We start from the raw sequence: 26,077 nt of genomic DNA, 5'->3' as shown, positions 1-26,077 counted from the left end.
AAAGTTGTAAGATGAATAAAAAGGATCAGGGTAACATAAACGTCTACAAGATGTGATTGTGAAGGGGCTAATTTTCGACAAAAAAAAGCTATAGCATGATATACCTAATTGTGCTGTATTTCGCCAAGATTGAACCAAAATGGCTGTGCATCATCCGGCCCTGTAGCGGCCGCTTTGCATTTGACAATTTTTTCCTGGATGCGAATTAATGATCTTTGTGACGACCCCGCTGGATAATTGAGCGTGAAATATACAATTTCACGATTTCCATCCCTGAAAGTGGGGTTTACACGACTCGATGCGTCGACGACATGATTGGGCGATAGCAATTTAAAACTACATCTACATGCAATAATCTATTAAAAAAAATGTACATTATGAACCTTTATTCACAAAAGATCTAAAATTCCAAGATCTAATGACCTTCCTAATTTTTAACCGCAAACTGGTATTGTTGATCGAAGCAGCAATCCTTAGAAGAGTAGTATTATTTATTTATTTTATTTTATTCAGGATAACAAACAATACAATAATAATATGAATGAATGTTACTTCATAAAGAAACTTAACTGTTTTCTCTCGGGTTTTCTGGAAGAAATCGTTCTCTAACCATAAGAACGCATTACATTGTAATTTGTAAATATCTTTTATTTCTCAGTAAAATTTTACAGATAAGACTGTATGTTTCACTTACAATTTCAGTGTTTTGATGTTTGTTGAACGTACCGACGCGCTCCGATGCACGCCGTTATTTCTGAATCGTCTTTATTGCTTTATCATTCCCACAGACAAAACAGAGAAAATATCAGCCGTCAACTGCTCTTTGATCTCTGGAGCGTTATCGGTGACACACGTATTGCTCCTTCGCTTAACTGGTCGATTGATCTGCACGGTAGGGCAATATTAGAGGATTACCTACTACAAATTGGCAGTGTGAAGAATTTCCCACGTGAAAGTTCAGTGACTATAGTGCTAAACGCAGCAATGAGGGCTATCGTTTTTATACTTAACAGTTGGCACCCCTGGCGATTGACAGGACCTTACTCTACAGTGGCGCCATCTTGATGAGTGCAAATACGATAGTCCTCCTACCACTTTAGCGCTCACAAGTTGGCGCCACTGTCTTCGCTACTAGCAAGTGACAGGACCATACTCTACAGTGGCGCTAACTGGTGAGCGCTAAAACGATAGCCCTCATTGACTGACTGCAGTCATAAAAAATGTTGTCTTAGTTTTATGCAATTGGGCAATATGAATATTGCGTTCTTCAGACCAGCCTTGTCGCGTGGCGTTCCTCTCTGTGTCTTAAAACAGAGAGGAACGGCGTGACAGAGGACATTCCAAATGTCAGTCTTAGAGATAATTTTTAGTTAGTTTTAACAGAAAGACGGGAGTGCCTAGTAATTATTTCTATACTTTTTCGAGATAACATTTCCAAGACGGGAGTGCTTAGTAATCACTTTTGTACTTTTGAGATAGTATTAACAAAATGTTTAAAAACGACATAGCCAGTTGAAATTAACACATAGCACGCGAGTAGGAGAAAGATCATCGTAAAGCGATCATTTATCCAATTTAGAGTTTAAAAAATTAATTAATTAACGTACAGTCAGCGTCAAATTGTTCGTGACACCCAAAATAGTCAATAAGTTCGCAACACGTCTTTGTTACAATTGAAATAAGATTTTATTGTGAACTTTTTTGGCCACTTTGAATATCACGAACTAACTATAATATGATGCTGACATAGACGAAGAACGGTCAGATTCACTCGTATCGTGATCGTGTCGTGTGCTGTAAACGTTCCATAGTCAGATCCACGAATGTTTTGTTGATGGAATTTGTCTTTTGGAGGGAAACGGGTGCGTCATAGCGACACGCTCCGCCGCCCTCTACCGGTGAAAAATGTAAAGTTCACGTGCAATTGATTCCGATGACAGAGGAGCTTTGTTTATCTTGGGGGAAAGAGAGGCTTTTCAGGAAGGCTTTTCTATGCTGTAGGGACAATATTCAGGGAGGTGTTTTCTGTCTGAGACAGTAGAGACTTGCTTACAATGTGAAGGGGAGGTTCTTTGAAGTGATAATCGGAAATTTTATTTTACGGAGGAATAAACATGCGTTTATCGTGTGTCTTTAGAGTGTTAGAAGGACTATGCTTGAAAACTAGGTTGTGTTTTGTTTAATTTGGGTGCTTTTGGGTTAAATTTTAAATTTTGAATGTAAGGACCGGGTTACTGAGGCAAAAGGTTCTTCCTGACAAAGCAATCTGGGACTGGAAGACTAGTTCAAGATATCCTCATAAATCATTTATTAGTTAGCATATTATGAAAACTACCTTAGTTTAAGTAAAAGCTTCCACAACTTACTCATTGAAGACAGAGTACTTTAATAACAAAATTAAAATCTACCCTACATTGGCACACCTGGTTAGCCCATAAGCGCTGTCCTGGCACGCCGCCAGGGGCGCTGCTCTCATTTAATTATCGTCCAAATCTACGGACTAATGAGTACTGCAATTTTTGTTCTACTACCCTTTAAAATACAGGTCTTGAATTTTAATGTGAAGATTCTTTGCAGCATTACATAAAAAACTCTAAAACTCAGTAAAACTCATTTATTTCTGTAAGTAGGCTTTAAAAAAGCACTTTTACACGTCCCAGTATTAACCCTACATAATACTTGTAATTGCTATCAAATAGCAAGGTTCTGGAGTGGAGGTCACGTACCGGAAAACGCAGCGTGGCACATCCACCTGCAAGGTGGACAGACGACCTCAGAAAGGTAGCTGGAAAGCGCTAGACCGGTCATTATGAAAATCACTGGAGGAGGTCTATGTTCAGCAGTGGACGTCCTGTGGCTGAAATGATGATGATGATGATGATCAAATAGATCAAGAAGTAATGGAGCAATTTAATCCAAATAAACAAAAAGAAGAAGAAGCTCCAGTTAATGTTCTTTGATATTATTTGCATTGAGATTTAAATCAAAAGTACCTACCTAAATTAATTTAGAAAACATCATAATGTGTCTTTGTATTCACATATTTAATTAAATAAATGCATTATATTGAACTGAACCATAAAACCATCATTTTTTCATTTTCTCTGTTGTCTTTGTAAAGTTTTCCTATACAACATCGCATTAACATCGTAAAGATGAAGAAAAATTGCCAATCACAATTTTCGATGTCAAATTTACATACGAGCCCGTATTTTTTACGCGGCCTCCCCAAGGCTGTAAATTTGGCTCAGTTCAATCTATTCTGGGACATGATTAACTTTTTGTCCCTTTATAAGATTAATATAAACTAATTTTTGGTTAAAATTCTTCTGGTTAGTACTTTATGATGTCAATAACTCAATGGTCGCACCCTGTGATGAGAAAGTTGATTTTCCATTTGCAAATGTTACGTTGCTTATGTGTGGGGTAGAAAAGTTCTCGGGTAGGACCACGGGTCGGAACAGATAGTGTGGGCAGGTCTCCCACAAGATGGACCGACGATCTGATGATAGCCGCTGGAAGAACCTGGATTCAGACAGCAAAGGACCGGTTGTTATGGAAATCCTTGGAGGAGGACCTTTGACCAGCAGTGGACGTCATTTGGCTAAAACGAAATGTTGCTTATGTAAAGGGATAAGAGGTTAACTAAGTATGTTCCAGCGGTAGTAGAGCAATGCGGAAGGTAAAACTTCAGCTGTGCTTCAGAAAATATTACCGTTATATCTCTGTTATGGTACATGTCACAATAGCAAATTGGTAGAGATTGCAAGGATGATTCAGAACCAAAAATTCTAAGCAGACCTGAATCTTAGTCCTTGCTCCCGGGATCATCTGTTTAGATAAAGATCTTGAGTACATATGAGAGGTATACAGTCGGCAGTACACCTGAACAATTTCGTCGTGTTCAATTCCCACTTAGTTCGATTTTTTCAAGTTATTTATAATTTTCAAAATACAAGTGCTATTTTTTTATCCACAACGAGAAAGTTCTTGGCCTATGCTTTATTTTGCTACAAAATGCTACTAGTTGTAAACTACTAATCCTCGACAAGTAGGCCTAACTTGTAAAATGTATCTTCACAGCTCATCAACCCAGCCCACGTCCCACAATATTGCCCAAACAGTCTGCTAATTAACAAAAATCTAATAAACACCAAAAGATAAATATTCGGCGTAAATGTTAGCGAGCCGTCCGCATACTAATCAAGGCTCTCATTATCCAGTTGACAATGGATTAGCATCGCAATTGAGGATGAAAGCAGTAACCTCAACCCTGGGGTATTGGGTTCGAATCCTAAATAGAACACTCAATCTTAGAAAGGTTTAATCCATTTCAGATACAAGGGATGTTGATAACCTGAATTCCTGCTATTGAATTTGTATGCAGAACCGCGTCTTAGGCAAGCAAGCTAAAAACAGGACCATTCCCACCTCTCGTTCCCACCGCTGCAACTCCTGTGTAGCCAGGATGTACAGCTTGGCCGCCAATAAAAACCCAACTAGTGAAGGTCAAGTTTGTCCCAGGGGAAAATTTAAACTGTCATTGGACCCGCAACGAAAATAATCGGAAGAACATTGGAGTTCGAGGTAAGCAAGCGAAAGCAAAGACAAATCGAAAAGTAAGCTGGCTGGCATTAAAACTTGAAAACTCCCCACCAAAGGCAATTGAATTTTGCAAGTTTAGTGATTTAATGCAACTTTTATGGTAAAAAACTTAATTCTATAGAAGCTAGTATGTGTTCTTTTAGACCCATTACTAAACGGATATCCTTTATTTATTAATGAACAGATGAACCGTTTCTACTTTACATACACCTTCAAGTTGTAAGCAAAGGTCAAGGATGGCATGCAAAACTTATTACTTCCTCCATAAAATGCACATACAAATGAATTGCATTCCTGCATCGCCACCAATAACGTATTAGATTGCACATGAAGCTTACCAATTGTACTGCAAAAGCAGCTCTTATTTCATAGGGAATAAGAGCTGACTCTATGTTGATATGTTACAGCTATCGCGCGTACAAGCATATCAATGTACAGCTTATGTACAATACAACATTAAAATTTGCGAGATTGCGGGTACGTGAAGATTTTACAAAGTGATAGTTTTATGCAAACGTCTTTATTTCTACTTTATATCTACCTCCGCAGACAGATTTAGCTATACAGCATACAGCCAAGTTACTATAGTACCTATAGATCAAGCACTTAACTTAGTCAGTAAGGTATGAAAGTGGCACTTAGTCAATATTACTCCCGTCATCCCGTGCCGCTATCAACCTCTGGCACTGACTCCTCGTAAAAGTAGCAGTCCAGGAAGGCGCTGGACGCAGGCCGCTACCAACCGGTCAACATGGAAACCATTGGGGGAGGCCTATGTTCAGCAGGCAGTGGACGTCCTATGGCTGCGATAATGATGATGATGATGAAGTTCTGATTGGTCATTATTACAAAGAAATTACGGCCACCGCCCATCCAATTTCACACACACTTGCCCAGATAGTTCTCAAAAAAGGTCCCACAATAAAAAGCCCGACCAATAAACCGAACTTATCAAATGTTTTCGCCAACTTTTAATTGTGTCCTTTGTTCGTTTAGTTTTATTATTTCCGTTCGGCCATCTTTGTTTGCGAACTTCGTACGTCATCGCGTAGTTAGGGAGTTTGAGTTGTTCTACTAGGACTTGGGATTTACGCCCGTATTCACAAACATTACTATGAGGTCGCACAGTGCGCGTGGACGCACAGGATGACTTACGAACCAATCACAGAGCCCTATTCAACGCTGTGTTCGATTTGCTGCTTCACTTAAGCAAGCATCGTTTGTGAATACGGGCGTAAGTTTATTGTACATTACACAACGGGGGCGTATTAAAAATTTAATTCGACATGCAACTCTTAACGGTAAAAAACTATAAGTGCTAACTTCTAACTGTAGACGTCTTTCGGCTGAAACGAACGAATGAACTCCTAGTTAACTGAAATACTGTGCTGCTTTATCCATCGTGCTTGGAAAACTGAAACGGCGTTTTACAAACTTTAAAAAACCAGCAAACTTTTTACAGGTGTAAGTTAATGAATCGCTTCATGCTTCGCTCGTGGAGGCCGTCAATGTTAATAAAGATTTGGAACTGACTCATTTACGTGCACTAATTAAACGGGGCCGACTGCGCTGCTAGGCCATTAAACAAGCGGGATTATTGGCGTTATCATAATCACATAATGCCAAGTAGGTCAATAAATAATTATCTTCTCACTCCTAAGCGTAGGAGTTCCTTCCATCACCAACTCATCAACATGAGATGATGAATACCAGACACAAATTTATACATTTATAAAAGCGAAAGGTCACTGATTGACTGACTCACTCGCTGATCATGAAATCTCAGAAACTACAAGTGCTAGTCTAAGGCTGGGTTGCACCATCTTACTTTAACTTTGACAAACTTCAAAAATCTATCAAACTCCATACCTACGAAAACACCGGTTATCGTTATAGTTAGGTACGGTCAACGTTAGGTGGTGCAACTCAGCCTAAGACTCCCATAATTATCTGGTGCATTTCAACTTCATATAAAGTCATCATGACTTCAACTACAAGACAACTGTAAATTCAATTAATCCACTATCCCGCTGGTTTCCTGGCCCCAAGACCCTAGGACCACGAATTTAATTCTAACCGACACGAACCCTGGATCGCTGAAAATTACTACTTTGTGCAGAAATGGTTTATTTGCCGAATGCTTGCGGGACGGCAAATATTTGGGTCGGGTTCCCGAATTGATACGTAAAAGGCTGATAGAGGTTCGGGGTTCGATTCTGTCACGAGGATTGTTAATTGAGATGGCTAGCTAACTGCTTTTGGAATTGCAAATTGTTCACATTTTATCGGCTGCATGGCTTGGTTTGATTCGCGCACAATACAAACATTTGTTTCTGATTTCTTTTCAACAGTGAAATGTGGAAATTTAAGAAAGAAAGAAACATTATTAGTGAATATTTTTCTTCTAGTATCGTTTTTTCAGCTGAACGATGTCCACTGCTGGCCAAGGATTACCACAAAGACCGGTTCTGCGCCGCCCGCATCCAGGCACCTCCCACGACCTTCACCAGAACGTCGAACCACCTAGTGGGAGGCCTGCCCACACTACGTCGTCCGGCTCGTGGTCGCCACTCGAGAACTTTTCTGCCCCAGCGGCCATCAGCTCTGCGAGCTATGTGCCCGGCCCACTGCCACTTGATTTTAGTGATTCTGTGCGCTATGGCAGTCACTTCTAATAATAAATAATAATTATATCCCGATTGTGTAAAATGTGTTCGTCAATTTCATTTTAATTTCCAACTGCAATCCCAACATTTCTATGGACAATCGCGACGGTCATTCCCTAACAAAAAGCACACTATCACTATAGTCATAAAATGCATCCTTATTCCTACAATTATAGGGGTCATTTTGAGTCTAGACTTGCCAGTGGCCAGACAGACGTCTGTTCTGGCGCAGATCCTAATCAGTTCCCGTCTGGCTCGTGAATAGCCTGTGATGGGCCCTTCCTAGACTTAAATTGTCTTTTTATAAAGGAACAACTTGCATGAAAGGTTCTTCTTGTTGGACAAATAAGGCGATGATAGCCCAACGGTATCAGAAAAAAAAGAAAAATAAGGAATAGAACATTTTATCGGCATAGAAGTCATAAAACACAGTATGGAAAACACCTATAACAAGATCGCTAAATTGATGATCGGTCTACATTCGAACCCCGTCGTCCGCTGGACTATATTGTTGGTGAGGTCATTCCTAACAACCTAGCTGGAGGAGTTATCGGGAATATTAGTATTGGGAAACAGAGGTGTTCTGAAACAAAGATGAGATGTGACACCACCGATTTTTCAGAATTTAATGGTGCCATAATAATTATTGTTTATTATTATTTATAGATCCCCTTTTACAACCAACATGAGATGTCTTAAAGTACCATTGCAAAAGAGTCTACTATCTACAACTCCGTTATGGCCATAATCTCCAGGGTCCACGGTTCAGTTCTCGGTCCGTTATGACGGGACAATCAAGCCAAATACGACGGACAATGCCAAGTGACCTAGCTAGTACCGTTAGCACTATTGCAATTTACAATAGTCATGTGGCAAATGGGACTATGAGTATGATACAATAACAGTTTTTACAAATATTGATTGACACTCTAAGGCTGAGTTGCACCAAAAAACCGGTGTTTTTTGTATGGAGTTTGATAGATTTTTGACGTTTGTTAAAGCTAAAGTAAGATGGTGCAATTCAGCCTAAGAGATAGTTTTTATTCATATGTAGAGTCAAGAAAAATGGAAAGTACCTACTACGGGTCTATTCCCACCTCTCGTTCCCACCGCTGCAACTCCTGTGTAGCCAGGACCTACAGCTTGACCGCCAATAAAAACCCAACCAGTGAAGGTCAAGTTTGTCCCGGGGGAAAGTTAAACTGTCATTAGACCCGCAACGAAATTAATCAGAAGAACATTGGACTATAGGAGCAATTCGAAGTTAAGGTTCAACTTCCCTCCAGTGCAAAGCGAATGTCAGGGGGGACAAATAAAGGTTTAATGCCCGTTTTCACCATCAATCCCTAATTTTTAAGTGACCCCTAAAAAACAAAATTCCTGTTTACACTTAAAAATTAGGGATGATATGGTGAAAACGGGCATTAGTAACCTAAAGTGTAGAGTTTAACCTCTTCAACATTACATTTTTCGATAAAATCCAATTGAACTGAAAATTTTACAAACAAACAGTAACTTTCACATTACAAAATTATTCAAATTTCTTAGCGAATAGAGTCGCTTCTCAAACTAAATTTTAAATAAACATCTTGAAAAAATCGTGGGTTCGAGTCCCGCCTTAAGCACTTCGATTTTTTCACGTTGTTTAGCAAATTAGGATTCTAATAATATGTCTAATTGACATCACTATTAAACAGAGAGTTACATTGCCATTCTATGCACTTGTGTGCAATATCATTATTATTTGTCACCAATTCAGACCAGTGCATCATTGATGCATACTGATTAGTTTTTATTGATTATAAATTGATATCAAATGAACACGAGCGACATACGATGACCAAATAAACTACTAGATACGTTAGCGAATAAATAAATGGTTGACTGGGAGAGAATGCCCGCATGGCCATCCAGCGCCTTCTTGCTACCTTTATGAGGTCGTCTGTCCATCTTGTAAGAGGACGACCTATGCCCGCGTTTGGAAAAATACAACCGAATTGAGAACCTCCTCCTTTTTTAAGTCGATTAATAAATAAGACCATTGTATTGTATCTCACTTACACGATATTATATCAAACTAGCAGTGCCTGCGGCTTCGTTTACGTGAAATTAATTTTGTCTCAGTATTTATTTTGATGTATAAACAACAACAAACAAACTGGAAAGTTTCATTAAAAGCCGTTCAGTAGTTTTTGCGTGAAAGAGTAACAAATATACATCCATATACACTTTTGCATTCCCAATAATATTAATAGTAAAATATACTGTTTTTGAACGAATCTTTTTGTATGGTGTATCTTTTTAAATGTAATAAATAACATAAATTAATATTCGTTATTTACTTTTCGGATACTGCGGGCAACCACAGGCGGCATTCGCACCGGGAAAATTTAATTTCTGAATATAATTACGATTTTAATTCGGAGCTCACTCACTATTCAAATAATTATTTTTGTGGACAAAATGTTAATGACGCAGTTGTTGCGTCAACAAAAAGGCTTTTATTAATCCTACTTTAATATTATAAATGCGAAAGTTTGGATGTCTGGATGTTTGTTACTCTTTCACGCAAAAACTACTGAACGGATTTTGTTGTTGAAACTTTACAGTATCATTGTTTATAACCCAGAATTACATAATATAGGCTATAATTTATGACGCTCTGTGACAAACTAAATTATATCACGCGGGTGAAGCTGCGGGCAAAAGCTAGTTATAAATAAAACACTTGATTTTAGCCCTGAAAAACCCCATTATTTTTGCTGTAGTATCTACTGAACTAAAATGAAATGCAATGTTTAAACACAAAAATGCATAAAATGAACCAAATAAGTATTAAAAATACTAAACAATGAATTAAATCTTTTATTTATCTGTCAAGATTTTACTATGGAACCAAAAAACCTCAATTAAAAAGGCCATATTGTTTATTTTATTTCTTAAAGTAATTCAATAAATTAATCGGATTTTATTATCATTAGTTTTGTATGGCCATTGATGACGCAATTCTGTCAGGCAGATCGCTTCACTCGAGCCGCAAACAAAGTAGGTTTACAGCTCAAGGACGACCTTTACCCGTTCAAAAATAGTTTCGCCCTATAAGCAGGACATAGCCAAGAGTCACCGAGGCCCAATAATTTCCTTACTCAATAGATTGAGGCACGAAGATTACAAGTCCAGCGCTACCTAAATGGTTGGGAAAAAAACAAATGATACCGCGAGCTAAAGTCGTTCAGCGCCATCTGTTGATGGGATTTGGCAACTTATTTTTAGTACTTCGTGGTTTGACTTTTTTTTTGGCGCGTAGAGTCGAATGTTTTTTTTAATGTAATTTGAATGGATTAAAAATTAAATGAAGTTATTTGATTAAATTAATTTATTAAACAGGTATTAATTTGATAAATTAAGCATTTTTTGTAATGTTTTGTTGCTGGTAACTTGTAAAACAGTTTCCCAGTTAAAAAAAAATTTTTTAGCATTGCGCCATGGTTCTACCCTAAAATTAATTTGATTGCGTTATTTCAAAACTTTTACTACCACTAATCATGACAATGTACAGAAGAAGGACTTATCGCTAAAAGGATTCTCTGCCAGGCGATTGACGACTTGCGAAAGCTAGATGACTGATATAGGCTGATGATGATAATGATAAAACTTATTAAAGATTCTTATTATGAATATTACTGACTAAAACTATTAAGATAAATAATATTTATACCTTATTAATCATTGGAGCCTGACTCACCCTGTATACCTATTATAAGTTTAAATTAATACGCATCAATTTAACACCGCGAATCAATGGTCTATTAACACTGTTACGCCCCTACCTCCCCTATTTTCCGTCAATAAGGGAGGTTGGGGTGAGAATATTTCCGTAGGGCTCCGTACCGAAGGGGCCACAGTATCTCTAGCACGAAAATCTTTCGTCTTCTAATCGTTTGCGCATTCAACAAATTCGATACCTAGTCTGCAAATTCAACAATAACGTGACGATCTCGATTGTCCAAATTAGTTTAGTGCTACCATTTCTCGTACTAATTTCACTTTACGTCTCGTTCACAGGGGCGCTGTTTAAGTTTTCATACTAAATTTTGATGGCGATTCGACGCAAAAGTCGAAAGTTTTTCGTGCTAGAGGTACAGTTTTGTTTATAGGAAATTGGATTGGGGCTGCAGGGGAGGAGGGATTATCATCAATAATTATCAGTAACTTACTGAATTTTGGTAAAATTTTGTTTTGGATTTAGAAAATAAGCCGCTTAGTGAGAGTTTGTTGTTACTAATTACTTGTATAGGACTAGTGGCGCCATCTGGCGATAAATTATCTAAACACCAACTTTACTATAAAAAACCTTATAAGGACCTAAATACGATTTTAATATTAAATCTGTTAATTTAAAAAGACACCCGAGATTTTAATAACACTTACTGTGTCATCTCAAAAATGTGTTTGTAAAATTTTGTAACAAAACTTGATTTTAGTGAGCTGCCTTTCTGTAATATTTACTTATATGTGCCATCATTTATCATGGTAGCAATATAGAAATAAACTGGTTAAAGGAATAACAAAGTTAGATGTAGTTAACTTTAGCGATAACCGTTCTTTTGTTCTCAACTCACTACTATAAATATTATTTGAAAGATCCAGTACCAACCGAGTTATAAGAACGCAAGCAATTAAATCCCACGTGCCTTTTTCTAATACCAATGTCTCAAACAAAAATACAGTCCAAAATAACCAATTTGATTCAATTAAGTTAGTTAATTTAAGATACTTTACTAATTAGATGTTAACAGACATCTTACAGACATCTTTGTGATATTTTTAAACCTCGTAGATGAACTAATTGAGTGTTGACTTAAAAAACTTTTTTAAAAACAAGCTTTTATTCTAAATTTCGAAAGCTTGTATCGCGCATGGCATTTATTCCTCTTTTTCTCTGTTTGCGCTACAAGCTTTCGAAATTCAGAATAAAAGCTTGTTTTTAAAAAAGTTTATTTTTATTATAATTTTATTTTACACTTTTTAGTTATATCTTAATCTCAGGACCCTGGACATTATCTAACACTAAAGTGCTCGAAAAGACAAATCCAACGAAACCAAACTTGATGAGATTCCGCCGTTTTGTTTAGGAGTTCCTATGGCCACCTCCCGACTCCATCATCAGACCAGCTCAATGGTACCATAATATTGCATTGTCATCGTACTTACATAAGTATACCAAATTTCAGCTCAATCGGTTGAGGAGAACTGGTCTTAAATTCAGATGCAAGATTTGTCCCACACATACTAACAAGTGAAGTCAATATAAAGCTTGTAAAAATAGTTTAGCTTTGAATAAGAACCATATTGGTCGGATGATGTCAGTGTCAAATTGCATACAGGGTGAAAGACTTGCGGCTAATTTTACGGTTTTGTCTTTTATGCTTGACTAATTTGTGCCTGTGGGTTCGTCAGTGTTAATTTGGCTAGTCTTGATCGCACTTCATATAAAAAAATCTCTTGAAAAAAGTAAAAGTTTTGACAAAAACAATTAGAATTTTGGTATAGAGACGGATGTTGGTATCTTCATCGCTCTATTGAAGATTATAATTCAAGTTATAAGCAACAGTTCGCATTTCGACGTAGATTTTTGTTTTGCCATGTGTTTACATACATAATCTCCAAATAACTGGCTGAAAATATACATGAATTTTTGTATCCAAAGATAACCAGCTGAAATAACACTAATTTTGTCATACATGTACATATCAAACGTAATTAAATAAAAATAGACTAGTAGGTAACTATGACAGCAGACGAAAATATTTTTTGGTAAATAGTAGGTAGACTCTAATTATATCATTTTCATAAATGACATCGTGTACACTCTGAAAATAGCTATACTATTTTTAATTAAAAATGGTATTGAGATAGATTAGGCCCTAAAAACTAAAAAGGTTAAATAATACTTTTGTCGTAAAAAACTTGATAGAGGTGAAACAGGGCATAGAATTGAAATATGGGGCACCTATCATATCCAAGAAAGATATAAAGCTCCACTTGGTAAGGGATATTTAAATTACAAGTAACTTGTCGTAAAAAATTGATCAACATGGAAAGCATTGATAGGCTCAATGCTTTCCATGTTCAGCAGTGGACGACCTATGGCTGAAATGATGATGATGATGATGATGATGTCTTAAAAAAATAAGCTAGTATCCGTGTCATCTTAACCCCTCCAACTTAGCTAAATATGCATGTAAGGAATTCTAACAAATGCAATCATTATACTCATAATCTTTTTGCGAAATACGCGTGCGAAGCCGCGGGCAGAAGCTAGTAATTGGCAGACAAAACCCTTACTAAACCGCCCCTAAGCATTGAAAATAAAAAATCCGACCAAATGTTACTCGTTTTGATTTACGTGTGAATAAAAATGATTTAACATTTAATTATACTGCCGCGTGATTTATGGAGCAGTTTCTTATTAAGGCGCCCTTACGAGGGGACACACAGGCGTGGAGTTCGGCGAGCGAGGCATCGAGCATTAAAAAATATCAAAGACTGAAGACTAACGAATAACAAGTCTTTGTTAAATTACTCATATACCTACTGGTTGTAATACGTTGGTTAAGATTGCAGGAAAAAGAACTTGATAACTATAACTAATGAACGATTTTAACACTCACGAGTAAATGATCTTGATTCTGACTAGATCCATGATGGATGACTAGTATTAAAGCTATGTATTTTTGTAGAAAAACTTAACTAAATAATTATTTGTTTATTCAATAAAAAAAAGTTACACACCGTAATAATATGCCTTAACATCTCTTCTTAGTTATTTTAACAGTTGAAAATGCAGAGTTATCAAAATGGTTTTGTGTTAAAACATAAAGCATATTGGCATTACATGGCTGGAAATCAATATTTACATACAAACTCTACAAAAAGAATCACCTAACTATAACTACTTTTTGAAATGTGCAATATTCTAGAGCTAACACCGTTTAAAGAGCTTTTTTCAAATCACGAATAAAGTTTTTCAGCCGCAATGTCTGTATGTCATACGGGTAATGCGATATGATAAGTTATGTCATCCCATTATAATCTGTGGTTAAAAATTATTTGTTATCTTAGCTCAAGGGGTTAAATCCATGTTGTCCGTCGCTTTAATGGTATTTAATGATTTATTACTTTAAGGGCTCGTAATGAGTATTTTTATGGATGAATAGTATTTATTAAACGTATTCCCCTGTTTGGTATCAAGTATCAACTGCTATTATATTTGTTATACTTTGGATAATATTATAACATCAATAATATTTTTATTTATCTTTCATCTTTATCGGGGCCGAATGGCGATTTATCTTCTTTCAGAAGAATAAATCATTGTAGTAAACTAATTAGGTATTCATATCCATATTTTTTACAATTTTTTTTGGGGTAGGTGAGAGGTCAAATTACCTCCCATAACAATTTGATTCACACATTCTGGGAAAACCTGTTTGCCCTGCGACTATTTTCATGATTTTACTTCAACGTTAAAAGCAAATGTTTTATAGTTAACTAGCGGCCGCCCGCGACTTCGTACGCGTGGATCCCGTTTTACCCCCTAAGCCCTACATCTATCTTACGTGGTTTAGATTTGTTCATACAAATGTTTTTTCCCGCTAACTCCCGTTCCCGTGGGAATTTTGCAATATCCTGTTGTAACTAAGCTTTGAGTTAACTAAGGTACCTGCATGCCAAATTTCAATTGTCTATCTTACGTGGTTTAGATTTTTTCATACAAATGTTTTTTCCCGCTAATTCCCGTTCCCGTGGGAATTTCGGGAATTCCTTTCTTAGTGCACCTCTACGGTACCTAAGCTACGTCCCTTCCAAATTTCATGTGCCTACGTTTAGCCGTTTAGGCTGTGCGTTGATCTGTCACTAAGTCAGTCAGTTTCTCCTTTTGTATTTATTTAGATTAGATTACTAACAGAAATGTTTATACATATTTCTCTGTGCTACGCTAAAGTAAATGTAACCTAATATTCGAATATTGAAAAGCCCAAATCAAAGTACCAAAACAAAACTAAAATAACAAGCGACTTCAACCCTGCCAGGAATCGAACCGCTTGAGTATTCCCTTTGTGCTTTGATTAAATATGCGTTCGATAGGACGAGCGGTCTAGTGTGTAATCAGATCAAAGTCTAGACCAAATATTCCCAAACTGGTCTAAATCAACCCCCAAGGTCGACTGCGAACAAGAAGGGATATTATTTAAAGTGAATAAATTAATCATTATCATCATTTCATAGGACGTCCACTGCTGAACATAGGCCTCCCCCAATGATTTCCACAATGGCCGGTTGGTGGCGGCCTGCATCTAGCACCTTCCTGTTACTTTATGAGGTCGTCGGTCCACCTTGTGGGTGGACGTCCTACGCTGCGCTTTCCGGTACGTGGCCTCCACTCCAGAACCTTGCTGCCCCATCGGACGTCGCAATCTACAACTGTTCATGTATTACCATAGTGGTCACTTAAACATTAGGAATTAATGGTGAAAATGGGCATTATGCATTCAATCCTACACCTAGGGGGTCTGCCCAAAACTGAAAAACGTCCTAGGCGGTTCATGAGACCAAAAAGTTTGGGGATCTTTGGTCTAGACTAGACTGTAGTTAGCCTGACACTTTCCTTTAGCACTGCTATTAGTTTAACCACAGTGTAAATACTAATACCACGGTTTAACTGCGATACAAGGATATTATTATCATTTCATGATATTGTTAGTTGAAGACATGAATTTAATATAATGGTTTGTTATTTAGTATCATACCAAGCACTAAACGGCGAACTACATATTTAGTTTAGTTGAGCGGAAATTTTAAGCTAAGTAATTTTAATGATATTCTATTTAGTCAATAGTGTTTGAAAATGTTATACCTACATACGACAGCCCATTTGTTGCAAAATTGCCTCTCATAAAATTCAGCAACGTCCGACGTCCACCCACAAGGTGGACTGACGACCTCATAAATGTAATAGGAAGGCGCTGGATGCAGGCCGCTACCAACCGGGCGATGTGGAAATCATTGGGGGAGGCATATGTTCAGAAATGGACGTCCTGTGGCTGAAATGACGATGAAAACTTGGCTACTGTACCCATGTCTGGAGGGAGGTCGAACCTTAACTTCGAACTCCTCCTATGTTCTTCTGATTAATTTCATTCCGAGTCAAATGACAGTTTCATTCCCCCGGGACAAACTTGACCTTCACTGGTTAAGTAAGTCATTGGCGGTCAAGCTGTAGATCCTGGCTACACAGGAGTTGCAGCGGTGGGAACGAGAGGTGGGAATAGTCCCGTGTTTACCCATGTGGGAAAATCCCCCACTGAACAAGGAGCGAACGAAGGCATTTTAAATTCACTCCACCTCCCGATGTGAAATCAATCTAGCCTGGTACCCTGGGAGTTCGTGCAGAATAATGTCTTATTAGCTCCGCTATTTGTGTTCACAAGAATTACTCCGACGGCTGTGCCCTTGTAGTGATGTACCGATTGGCAAAATATCGATAACTCTAAAGCGGAAAGTTATTTTTTGGCAAAAATTTAACTTGATTACAAGATAATACAAAAGCGGATGGGCAGCGTTCGGGAAGCTTCGCCATATACTCATGTCCGAAATACCGCAGTGTCTCAAGACGAAAGTCTTCGAGCAGTGTGTGTTGCCAGTGTTGACATATGGATCCGAAACGTGGTCGCTTACTATGGGCCTCATAAGAAGGCTCAAGGTCACCCAAAGGGCGATGGAGCGGGCTATGCTCGGAGTTTCCCTGCGTGATCGAATCAGAAATGAGGAGATCCGTAGGAGAACCAAAGTAACCGACATAGCTCGCAGAATTGCTAAAATCAAGTGGCAGTGGGCGGGGCACATAGCTCGTAGAGACGATGGCCGTTGGGGCAGGAAAGTTCTCGAGTGGCGACCACGGGCTGGAAAACGTAGCGTGGGCAGGCCTCCTACTAGGTGGACCGACGATCTGGTAAAGGTCGCGGGAAGAGCCTGGATGCGGGCAGCGCAGGACCGTTCATTGTGGAAAACCTTGGGGGAGGCCTTTGTCCAGCAGTGGACGTCATTTGGCTGAAACGAACGAACGAACGAACAAAAGCAGAGCTCCTATTTTTCCGATAATAGCCATTTCCTAGGACAGTATAATAGCGGTCGCTTTCTGAAGGGGTGACTGATTTATGTACTTATTGCTTTTCCGGTGAGTGTCAAAATCGTTATGTGGTTTACAATAAAGAAAATCTATAGGTACCCATTATGAAACATTTACAAAGGATACCTACTAAAAATTAAAAATCGGAATCAAGTTAACACAAATTCTGAATTTATAGAGCCATAAAGGAAAACAGCGTCAGTGAAGAATTCCGGACGAATACCTTCAGCCGCTAAGGCATAGGTTACATTACAACTATTAGATAATTCCTGAAAAGCTATAGAATAAAAAAGAACCCAAAAGTTTTCGCTGCATAATCGCCCATATTACAACTACATAAGCCTGTATTAAAAAAAACACTAGTTACCAAATAAAAGCTCCGTTTTAAACTTAGTCATATTTAGTTTTAGTTTCTTATCAATTTATAGCTTCATAATTGTTTCTATTTTTGAAATAAAATTCAAGGATCATCGATAGCTCGACATCGACTTTTATCCCACCCCTACAATCTATTTACTGTCCTTGCGTGTACTGCTGGGATGCACCGGACGTCTCCGGAGAAATTCCGGAAAATTTCGACATTGAACGTTTGCGCACTTGGGTAAACTCAGGAACGGGCTTTGACCTACTTTTTTTACACTGAAAATGTCGATGGGCGCCACTAGGGAATTCCCGTTTGTGTGTTCGATGGTTTTAACTTTTATTATGTCATCGCACTGAAGTGGTTAGGAAAATTGAATGAGAGGGTCCCCATCACTTACTCGTATGTAGGAACTTCCTGGTGTTGAATTGAGGGTCTCAGGTGAACGAAGAACTGATGATGAGGTATTTCGTACCAGTTTCGTTCGTAGTACGTTTCAGCCAAAGTCCAGACTGTACCAGTTTCATCCTATTAATATTATAATTATGCGAAAGTTTGGATGTCTGGATGTCTGGATGTCAGGATGTTTGGATGTTTGTTACTCTTTCACGCAAAAACTACTAAACGGATTTTCATGAAACTTTACAGTATTATTGTTTATAACTCAGAATAACATATAGGCTGTAATTTATGACGATATGTGACAAACTAAATTTCACGCGGGTGAAGCCGCGGGCAAAAGCTAGTAAAGTATATAATTTCATTTTCAATATCTATTTTTATTCTACTTCTGAATGAGATATATCTTTGTACAGTCAGCGTCAAATATTATGTAGTTCGTGACACCAAAAGTGGCCAAAAAGTCGACAACGCAACCTTATTCCAATTATAACAAAGACGTCTTGCGAACTTTTTGGCTACTTTGGGTGTTACGAACCATTTGACTCTGTCTGCGTATGACCAATTTATTTTCCCACAAGTTTCGCCAACTACGAATTAAGACTCCCAAAATCTAAATATAATAACTCAAGGTGACTGACTGACTGACTGACATAGTGATCTATCAACGCACAACCCAAACCACTCGACGGATCGGGCTGAAATTTGGCATGCAGGTAGGTTATGACGTAGGCATCCGCTAAGAAAAGATTTTACGAAACGAAGGGGGTAAAACGGGATCCACGCGTACGAAGTCGCGGGCGGCCGCTAGTAAGTGCAAAAAGGCGATTTGAAAAATAAAATGAAGTAATAAGGACTTGGAGATATAATAGTGAATTCCCAAACACTTTTCAGCCTGAAACCCAAACCAAATGTCTGCGGCAAGTCTCCGCTTCGAACGCCGCGGGCAAACTGCGATATGTTCTGAATTCACATGTTTAGGGGTTTCCCGGGAATGTCTAACCGAAGATATGGGCTGTTAAGGCGATTGCTGACGCGAAAGTAATGCCAATTTTTTCACATTAGGGCGTTAGTAGCGCGACAGCAGCGCGGCAGCGGCGTTTTTATAATTTGAAGGCATGCATCCGCTGTCACATAGTATGAAATTTTCGGCAGCGCGTCTGTCGCGCGTTTGTCACGCTGTTAAATCGCCTAAATGTGAAAGCGCTCTTACTGTTCTCTCTTTGCCCGGTATTTTGCCGTGAATTCTTCAAAAACATATTTTTATTAAATCTAATAGTTTATTCAGTACTTAGGCCCTTTTCAGGGCGCTTATACAGGTCCCAAATAGCTTGCCCTACCACCACTTAGGGACAACATATGGGCTGGTGCTGAGAAGAAGTGGCGGAAGAAACTCATACCTACATAAATAGTTAAAAAAATACAATTGACAAATAAAGGAAATACGAAATTAAAATGCTACATTAGGCGGACTTATCACTGGGAAACCATTTGCAGGCAATATAGGGAGAGGCCATTTAAGAGAGAAGAGGACACCATGTGCCTAAAAGCTTGAAAAAGAGGCTGACAATAGTGACTGAGTTTCTTGCGCTGCTTCTTCTCAGCACTGGCCCATTTATTGTCCTGAAGCAGTGGTAGGGTTAATACTGGGACGTGTAAAAGTGCTTTTTTAAGCCTATTTACAGAAATAAATGAGTTTTAATGAGTTTTTTAATGAGTTTTTAAATACAAAAAAGTAAAACGCGCGATGAACACTTTTTTTAAAATTACATTTCCATACTAAATCTCAATTTAAACCAGAGTTCAACCAGTGTCCATCTTTTTGTAATATAGGGGTATTCGTTTAAGAACCACCTTAAAGTCAAATAAACATTATTTCAAACATCCCTGGTCAGTTTATACAATTATAAATAAATATTACTTGAAAAAAATTCAGCATAATTCATACAATAAGATCCCAATAGTGTGGTTTTACCTTAAATAAACTCATATTTATTCCGTTCCGATACCACTATCGTGGTTTTCATCGTAATAAAGTTTTGAAGTTTAAATCAGACGCGACGCCAGCGCCACCTGTGCAGTGCACTGGATCCGGGGAGTCCCGGTTATTTGAATTTGAATTTGAAAGCTTTGCGGCGAGCACCGGTGTTCATTAGCCTACATTTGTACTAGTATTTTCTAAATTTTTTAATAAAATCCTACAGCATACGTAGCAAATAAAAATCGTCGGTATATCACGTTGCTATAGTTCAAAATGCAGCAGTATCCTTTCTCATCATCATCATCGTCATCATCATCATCATCATCATTATCGTCATCGTCATCACAGCCATAGGACGTCCACTGCTGAACATAGGCCTCCCCTAAATTAAATGCTTTCCATCCTTCTTTTTGATACGAATTAATAAAAGCGTAAGTGCATTTTAGATAATAAATACAAATTCCATTCCAGTTTTAAAAACAAAGAAATGTCTGTTAATTTATTTAAAATCAACATCATTAATTCCCAAGTAACCATAAATAAAATTGTGAGAAATTGGTTCGTAAAGGACGGAGTTCTGAAGTAACAAAAAAGCTTACAGCTCAATTACAATCTTCTCCTTTTTTGTAGTCGGCTAAAGACTGACTGACTGACATAGTGATCTATCAACGCACAGCCCAAACCACTGGATGGATCGGGCTGAAATTTGGCATGCAGGTAGATGTAATGACTTAGGCATCCGCTAAGAAAGTATTTTACTAAACTCTACCCCTAAGGGGGTAAAACAGGATCCACGCGTACGATGTCGCGGGCGGCCGCTAGTAACCTTCTAAAAATATAACCCTCCTTCAATAAATGTGTCTACTAAATGGGTCTACTTTACATTTCGGCCATTCTCACGATTAGGCGTTCTCAGCCTAATTACCATATTATTTTTGAAATTTGGCTTAATTGACTTAAACGCATTTAAATATAAAACACATGAAAAGTACGAATTTAACAATCGTAAAGGCGTCAAATTATTCAAAGCGGTTTTCGCGTAAATGAGATCCAAAAATTTTATGGTCATGGTAATTAGATAAGGCTAATACTTAATCTAACGGTAATTAGAAAATATATGTAAAATAGCAAAAAAAACAACATCATGCATTGATAAATTTGTACACAAATAATAGCGTCATATAAAAAGCTGTAGGTACTCTTAATAGCCCTTTGCAAAAAGAAGAACACTAATTTCTATTATTTATTGTATCATTATATTTTCAGTATACTGCAAGAATCGAGGCTATAACAGGAACACTTAGTTTCAGCAAGAAGGGGCTATGTGTCACATTTAAAATGAGAGCATTTAGCTGAATCAGAATCTGAATTTTGCAATTTGCTTTAAATGTGGTATAAACGATGGATACAGATAATGGATCAGGAAATTTGACTTTTTGGATATGCATAAATCGAAAAATGTATTAATGATATTAGTGTTTTTTCCTCTTTTTAATCTATCTGTGAGCAGCCATCACCCATTATCAGACTAAATTGAATTTGTAATAATGACAGTTCCAGCTCTGCATATCCCATGATTTGTCACCTCGATTCTTTTACAATAAGTTTTCAGATTGATGCTAATCGCTTTCTCCTGAGCCTGAATGCAGAATTCTCAGAATTTAGAAGGGATGCAGCAAATAGATTTCATGACGGTCTAGTCTTTGTTTGTAAGCTTTACAGGAATTTTCTACATCCTCTTTGACGTTTGGTATCACTTCAGTGGACTTTGTAAACCGGTCGATGCCATAAATGTCTACATGGGTTTTAGGATGCATTTGTATTTTGTTTGTTCTCCAAGCTTCTTCTGCCCAGTATCCATTGCATATCACGAAGTTTTTTGCATACAAAGCAGGTAGGATGCAGTCTAGGATGGTACAAAGTGCCTAAACACTCTCGTTTTAAAAAGGCCCATTGTCTGTTCATTTGTTCCCTTTTGTTCTTAATGTGATCACGCTAGGTAAGTGTTACTGTTGGACAATCTCATCTTCTTAGGGCAAAGTTAACATGGATAGATTTTAATGGTATTATATTAGAATTAATTAATGATTTAACATGTTAATATCAATTATATTAATAGTAAAAATAAATATCTGGTACGAGACATGTTTCACGCAGGGGACATCTCCTGGCCATCAGGAAGCCCCGATTTCACTCCAGCTATCTTTTTTTTGTGGGGTTACCTTAGGGGTTAAAATATACTCTAAAATCCAACAACCATGCAGCAACTGAAGCTGAACATTCGTCATGAAATCGAATCTATTTCGAGGTAACTATAACGAAAGCTTTTCAAAATTTTGATGTCAGATTGGAAGAAAAGTCCGTAAAGTTGTTATGCGAAAGTCTAGGTATTTTATAATCATACTTATTCAATCGTGAGTGCAATTTGTAGGTAATAACTTCATACAACGGTGATTATAAATATATGGTAATTAGTACATGGAAATTAGAAAACGATAGTTTTTCTTCAAATTTCCAAAATCTGCAGGGTATGCAAATACTGTCTTACTATAACGTATGGAGGCCAAAATACTGATTCTATTTAAATCAACAACGTGGATCTACCTTCAAAAATCTAGTTTAAAAATAAGGACATGGTAAATAGAAAAATTGAAAACCAAAGATATGGTAATTATACTCTTACGCAATTCATCGACGGTACGCCAACGCAATAGACGTCTACTTGCTTACAGGTCATAGAACTAACTAAGGGCTCGCGCCGCGCGCGTAAATGATGTGTCAAATATTATTATTTAGGCTTGTGTGCCCAAAAACAAAAAACGTCACGGGAATTAGGATTTTCGCTCGGACAAGCAGTTTTTTAATTCTAATTATTTACAGAATGGTTCTATTGAATAGATATTTTGCCATGCATAAGACAATCTTTTATACTCTTTAAAATGTTGAATGGGGTAAACCAAATCTTTACGACATAAAAATTACAGCCAACTTTTAACATTAAGTCGGTGTGCGGACGCGTAACGGTAATTAGAGAACAGGGTTTCATGAAATTAATTTAGACACAAATACTTAAAATAGAGGCCTATGATTTAATGCACAACTGGATAGGGTTGTTAAGTAACATATAAAAATACTTGCATGTCTCTAATTTGACATTTTTAACGATTTAACAGCCCGGACACGCAAAAACTAGCTCATCTGAGAATGGCCGATTTACTCTCTCTCCAGTATTATACCTAGAGATGGGTAAGTGCTAATAATCCGATTAATAGCAATTGGCTAATAACGGATTAAAAGCAGTTATTAGCCATTAATAGCCAATAATAGCCGATTTCAGATGGTAACCCTGCTATTAATGTTATACTAATGATTAAACATATCCCTTCATAGTTTACAAATTTAACACTTGAAATTTGGAAGGGACGTAGCTTAGGTACCGTAGAGGTGCATTAAGAAAGGAATACCCGAAATTCCCACGGGCACGGGAATTAGCCGGAAAATCCTTTTGTATGAAAAATCTAAACTATGTAAGATAGACGCTCGAAATTTGGCATGCAGGTACCTTAGTAAACTCAAAGCTTAGTTACAAGAGAATATTGCAAACTTCCCACGGGAACGGGAGTTAGCGGGAAAAAACATTTGTATGAAAAAATCTTAACCACGTAAGATAGACGCTTGGAATTTGGCATGCAGGTACCTTAGTAAACTCAAAGCTTAATTATAAGAGGATATTGAAAAATTCCCACGAGAACAGGAGTTAGCGAGAAAAAACAGTTGTATGAAAAAATCTAAACCACGTAAGATAGACGCTTGAAATTTGGCATGCAGGTACCTTAGTAAACTCAAAGCTTAGTTACAAGAGGATATTGCAAAATTCCCACGAGAACGGGAGTTAGCGGGAAAAAACATTTGTATGAAAAAATCTAAACCACGTTAAAAGGAGAAACTGACTGACTTAGTGACATATCAACGCACAGCCTAAACGGCTAAACGTATGCACTTGAAATTTGGAAGGGACGTAGCTTAGGTACCGTAAAGGTGCACTAAGAAAGGAATTCCCGAAATTCCCACGGGAACGGGAATAAGCGGGAAATCCTTTGGTATGAAAAATCTAAACCGCTTAAGTTAGACGCTTGAAATTTGGCATGTAGGTACCTTAGTAAACTGAAAGCTTAGGTACAACAAGGAATTCCCGAAATTCCCACGGCAACGGGAATTATCAGGAAAATCCTTTTGTATGAAAAATCTAAACCGCTTAAGTTAGACGCTTGAAATTTGGCATGCAGGTACCTTAGTAAACTTAAAGCTTAGTTACAACAGGATATTGCAAAATTCCCACGGGAACAGGAGTTAGCGGTAAAAAACATTTGTATGAAAAAATCTAAACCGCGTAAGATAGATGAAGGGGGTAAAACGGGATCCTCGCGTACGAAGTCGCGGGCGGCCGCTAGTACATTGTGAGTCTTAAGAAAGTGCACATACGAAAATAGGCGGAACTACTAAACCTATTTTTATCGACAAAAAAAGTAAAAAAATATGTGAGTTTTTACTATTTATGGACATTTTCTGGGTATTTTATGTACCTATTTTTTTAGTGTCGCCTGTTATTAAGCACTAACGGCCGCCCGCGACTTCGTACGCGTGGATCCCGTTTTACCCCTTCATCTATCTTACGCGGTTTAGATTTTTTCATACAAATGGTTTTTCCCGCTAACTCCCGTTCCCGTGGGAATTTTGGAAAATCCTGTTGTAACTAAGCTTTAAGTTTACTAAGGTACCTCCATGCCAAATTTCAAGCGTCTAACTTAAGCGGTTTAGATTTTTCATACAAAAGGAGTTTCCCGCTAATTCCCGTTCCCGTGGTAATTTCGGGAATTCCTTGTTGTAACTAAGCTTTAAGTTTACTAAGGTACCTACATGGCAAATTTGAAGCGTCTAACTTAAGCGGTATACTTTTTTCATACAAAAGTATTTTCCAGCTAATTCTCGTTCCCGTGGGAATTTCGGGAATTCCTTGTTGTAACTAAGCTTTAAGTTTACCAATGTACCTACATGCCAAATTTCAAGCGTCTGACTTAAGCGGTTTAGATTTTTCATACAAAAGGATTTTCCCGCTAATTCCCGTTCCCTTGGGAATTTCGGTAATTCCTTTCTTAGTGCACCTCTACGGTATTTAAGCTACGTCCCTTCCTTTCGAGTGCCTACGTTTAGCCGTTTAGGCTGTGCGTTGATCTGTCACTAAGCCAGTCAGTTTCTCCTTTTATATATTTAGATTCTTTTTTAAGTACAATGTCGTTAATATAAATTATATTGATGTTTTTTTAGTTCTTTTTTGTTTCTTTGAGTAATATTTGATTTTAATATTGATTTGATTTTAAAGGTGGAAGAAAAAACGTAAGAAACTATTAATAGCAGGGTTACTAGCCAATGGATGGCTATTAATGGCTATTAATAGATAATAATCAGTTATTATCCAAACTAGCTGGCTACAAACCCATCTCTAATTATACCTCAGTAAGCTACCCCGTGACAAAAGGATGCATCTCATCCCACAATATAATGCATCGCTTCATCCAGCGTGCCGTATCTTAATCTAGACTCTGCCAGAGTTTATAGCCTTGACTTGTACCTACTTGGCGTAGTAAAATGAATATGTTGCTAGATATTTAGTGTATGGTTTTAACGTCGTCCTATTTTGCGATGTTTTACTTAGTAAGGCTGGGTTGCACCACCATACTTTAAGCGTAACTAGAGTCTTATGCGCACACCGTTGATTTTTCGTCGGCCGATAGTTTAGTCGGGCAGTTGATCAGTATGGGTATGTATGGGTTTGGCCGATTCTTCATACAAATTAAAATCGGGCACAACTATCG

General features: G+C 37.7%; 1 long non-coding RNA gene and 1 other non-coding gene across 2 annotated transcripts in view; both read right to left on the bottom strand.

Moving 5' to 3' along the window:
- Positions 1-2,019: 2,019 nt before the first annotated feature.
- LOC135081064 (uncharacterized) overlaps positions 2,020-26,077 on the bottom strand; it is a 211,926-nt gene continuing 187,868 nt past the window's right edge. Inside the window, exon 3 of the long non-coding RNA XR_010259117.1 lies at positions 2,020-2,029. This is a non-coding gene — a long non-coding RNA (uncharacterized LOC135081064). The remainder of the gene's footprint in view (positions 2,030-26,077) is intronic.
- On the bottom strand, positions 10,284-10,434 carry LOC135081391 (U12 minor spliceosomal RNA). Its single transcript, XR_010259193.1, has one exon. It is a non-coding gene; the product is annotated as a U12 minor spliceosomal RNA (small nuclear RNA).

This window comes from Ostrinia nubilalis, chromosome 19, assembly GCF_963855985.1.
Source record: "Ostrinia nubilalis chromosome 19, ilOstNubi1.1, whole genome shotgun sequence".
Lineage (NCBI taxonomy): Eukaryota > Metazoa > Arthropoda > Insecta > Lepidoptera > Crambidae > Ostrinia > Ostrinia nubilalis.
This window is presented reverse-complemented; position numbering and strand designations above follow the sequence as displayed.